Genomic DNA, 4,007 nt, shown 5'->3' on the forward strand with positions numbered 1-4,007 from the left:
GCTCTCACGGTCAACGAAGGATATTCCTTCTCCCGAGACATTCCGATCAGACTCGGCATCCTGGTTTCACAAGACATCCTCAACAATGGTAAAACAAGTCCAGCAAGACCACCCGCTGTGCCGACAAATCCCGATAGGAGCTGCACATATCTCGTTCTCAGGGCACACCGGATAAGCTAAGCGTACGGGAACCAACATAACCCAAGTTGCCAAGGGACGGCCCCGCACGGTGCTCTGGGTTGGACCAACACTTAGAGAAGCACTGGCCCGGGGGGGGGGGTTAAAATAAAGATGGCCCTTGGGCTGGCCGACCCAAGGGAAAGAAAAAGGCTAGGTGGCAAATGGTAAAACCAATGTTGGGCCTTGCTGGAGGAGTTTTATTCAAGGCGAACTGTCAAGGGGTTCCCATTATAACCCAACCGCGTAAGGAACGCAAAATCCAAGAACATAACACCGATATAACGGAAACTAGGGCGGCAAGAGTGGAACAAAACACCAGGCATAAGGCCGAGCCTTCCACCCTTTACCAAGTATATAGATGCATTAATTAAATAAGATATATTGTGATATCCCACAAAATAACCATGTTCCAACATGGAACAAGCTCCGATCTTCACCTGCAACTAACAACGCTATAAGAGGGGCTGAGCAAAGCGGTAACATGGCCAAACAACGGTTTGCTAGGACAAGGTGGGTTAGAGGCTTGGTTCAACAATATGGGAGGCATGATAAGCAAGTGGTAGGTATCGCAGCATAGGCATAGCAAAAGAGCGAGCATCTAGCAAGCAAAGATAGAAGTGATTTTGAGGGTATGGTCATCCTTCCTGAAATCCCGCAAGGAAGAAGAACGAGTCCATGAAGAAGAGAAACAGACGTAGTCGAACGGATCCTCACAAACGCAACGTTACCGGATTACAGAGAAGAAGTACACCGGAAAGAAAGCAAACAACATAGTGAACAATCATCACATAAGCATGGCACGATGCGCAAACAAGTATGATGCATGTCCGGTTTAATGAGGCATGGCAGGGCAAAATGCACAAACAATTCTACAAATTAAGTGGAGCTCAACATGCAACTCCGTTGCATATTGACGAAACACCACATTCAAGTTATTTAGTTCGATCTCGTTTATGTACCCAACAATATTAAATGTTGTTAAACATGGCAAGAGGGTGAAGCAAAGTAAAACTACCTATCTAGTCAAGTTTAAATGAGGCCGGAAGCAACGAACAACAATTTCGGTAAATCCCCATATGCATATATTGGTTTGGTACTGATCTGCCCTAAACACAATTTTAGAGTTATTAAACATGCAAAGTAAAACCACCATGTTAAACTAGGCATTTTTCTACCCCGTTTACATATAAAGATTATTAAATTCTGAGTTACGACTATTTAGTTATGAATTAAATCATTTTTAACATGGCATAGGAGCAAATTTAGTCAAACAACATTTTAAGCATTTTAAACATGGGTGAAAGTTGCATATTATGAAACTACACAAAATTCTAAGCAACTTTCATATTAAGTTTGTTTAATTCCGATGCACGGTTGATGAGTTTTTATATGCATGAAGTGAAAGGGTTTTCCTGCAAATATGTAAATCCCTGGTTATTTATCAAATTCGCAGAACCAAAAAAGGAACCACTGGGCTGAAACTGCCTGGCCCAACAAGAGAAAAAAGGTGGGGCGCTGGGGTGGCTCACATTGGGCTAAGGCCCAGTTGGTGGAAGCAGCAGGCTGGCGGGCCAAGTGGGCCGGCTGGATCTGGCTCAGGCGTTATCGCGGTCAACGCGACAGGGACGAGCGGGCGCGCTGCTCTGCTCGACAGGAAGCAGAGCCGCGGAGGCACGACTGCTCACCGGAGACGAAGGAAGGGAGGCGAAGACGGTAGATCTGGATGGAGGGGGGGGATGCAGGTGAAGAAGCTCCAGGCAGAGAAGGATCCATGGGGTGGCGCATTGCTCTGAAGCAGAGGAGGCAGCGTCGTCGAAGCCCTGTCCATGGCGGCAGAGAGAGGGAGCAGAGAGATTAGGGAGGTGGAAGAAGAAAGGATGGAAAAGGAGAAGGGCGACGAGGGCTGGCCTTACCGCGGTGGTCTCCATGGCGAGTCGAGGCGGGGCGCACTGCTGCTGGCCAGCACGTGGACGAGCTCCGGCTCCTGGTTCAAGAGGGGGTGCGGGAAAACGGGGCACCGTGGTGCTCTCTTGGTGGTGGTCGACGGCAGCGGCGCCGGTCGTCGGGCGATGAGGCGAGGTCGAGCTTGAGGCCGGCCCACAGAGGTCGGAGTCAAGAGGACGACGTGGCTGGCCAAGGAGGAGCTCGTCCCCTTGCTCGATGCAGGAGGCAGTAGGCATGGCGACAGGTTCCTGGTGGCTCCGGATCGTGGTGGAGTTTGCGGCGGTGAGCTGGTGGAGGCCCTCGGGTGCTGCTGCGTCTGAATCGTGGGAGGAGGCCGTAGGTCCTGCAGGAGATCCTCTCCGGCGACGAGGTGGGGCTCGGTGAGGAGCACGCCATGGAGGAGCCCCTCTCCTGTTGGGCTCGGAGAGCAGGACGAAGCAAAGCAGGAGGGGGTTCGAGTGGAGCTCGGGGATGAGGGGAGATCGGGCGCTGCTGGGCAGAGGAGCTCGGGCTCCTGCGGGATTAGAGCAACGCGGCTTGGTTGGATCGATTGGAAGGAGGAGGAGATTGGCTTGTGCTGAAAACGAGGGAGTTGGTCATGTCGGATGGGTGGAGTGGATGGATCTGGGAGGATCCCAATGGATATGGTGAGTGGGTGGCGGCGACGAGATGAGAGGGATGGATGGGACATCTAGGTCTAGGGTTACAATGATTATATAGGTAGGAGATAAGGTTTGAGGTTATCTAGGTCCCTCCGATCGTAATCGGACGGTCGCGAATAATTAGGTTAGGGGGTCCAATTAACAAAACGGAGATGTTTTGTAGATGTTTGGGGATGATCCGGATCCAACGGTGACGACTGCCCGGGTCGGGTTTTGGGACAACTTTCGAGCGCGCACGCGAGGAGGTCCGCGGGCTGACGAGAGAGGTTAGGTTGGACCTGAAGGTAGGTAGTGGGCTGTGTAGACGGTCTAGAGAGGAAAGAGAGGGAAAGCCCGGCAACAGTTTTCCAAGACCGAAAACGTCCGACGTTAGACCGGCTATACTGCCGCTATAGTTATCCGTTGGGGCGTCAAACGGACTCCAAATGCGATGAAACTTGACAGACGGTCTATCTACACTATAATAAGACCACACGCCAACTTTCATCCCATTCTGAGAACATTTCCTGGCCACTTATAAAAACACTATTTCGGACATGCCGCGGGCACGTGCAAGTGTGGTTGGGCTCAGAACGGACAACGGACGGAACGAGGAGGCCGGGACAGATGCAAGTTTTTAAACATGATGATGCAATGCACATGATGACATGATAAGATGCAACACACAAGCAAAAGACATGGCAACAACAGCGAATAACTGGAAGACACCTGGGACATCGGTCTCGGGGCGTCACATACATGTACCCTTTTTGTTGAAGGTCGTTCGAGCTTTTCGTTGGAGTATGGCATCGGTTACATACTTCAGCGCCATAGCGCCTAGTATGAGCCTCGTGGAGAAGCAATCGCTAGTCCACGGGGCTCATACTTCAGCGCTGCAGTGCTTGGTACTTGGACCTCGGCTGAAAGCATTTTCTCTACCCCTTCTTACCCTAAAAAAGCAGGGTTACCTTGTGTCCTTAAACCTATAACCATCTTTCGGCTAACCTAGCCTCCTCCGTCCCTCCGTACCAACAAGGGGTAGTACATGAATATTGACCTGTTGTCCATCGACTACGCCTTTCGGCCTGATCTTAGGCCCTGACTCACCCTCCATGGACGAACCTTGTGGAGGAAACCTTGGGTTTTCGGGCATTGGATTCTCACCAATGTTTTCGTTACTCAATCCAACATTCTCGCTTCCGCTTCGTCGACCCCCGCTTTCGCGGTTGCTTCCCTCTAAGG

General features: G+C 51.1%; 1 long non-coding RNA gene across 1 annotated transcript in view; it reads right to left on the reverse strand.

Annotated features, from left to right (window-relative positions):
• Positions 1-605: 605 nt before the first annotated feature.
• The window catches only part of LOC119285643, a 7,070-nt gene continuing 3,668 nt past the window's right edge, over positions 606-4,007 (reverse strand). Inside the window, exon 3 of the long non-coding RNA XR_005139591.1 lies at positions 606-617. This is a non-coding gene — a long non-coding RNA (uncharacterized LOC119285643). The remainder of the gene's footprint in view (positions 618-4,007) is intronic.

Source organism: Triticum dicoccoides, chromosome 4A, assembly GCF_002162155.2.
Source record: "Triticum dicoccoides isolate Atlit2015 ecotype Zavitan chromosome 4A, WEW_v2.0, whole genome shotgun sequence".
In the NCBI taxonomy this organism is placed as follows: Eukaryota; Viridiplantae; Streptophyta; class Magnoliopsida; order Poales; family Poaceae; genus Triticum; species Triticum dicoccoides.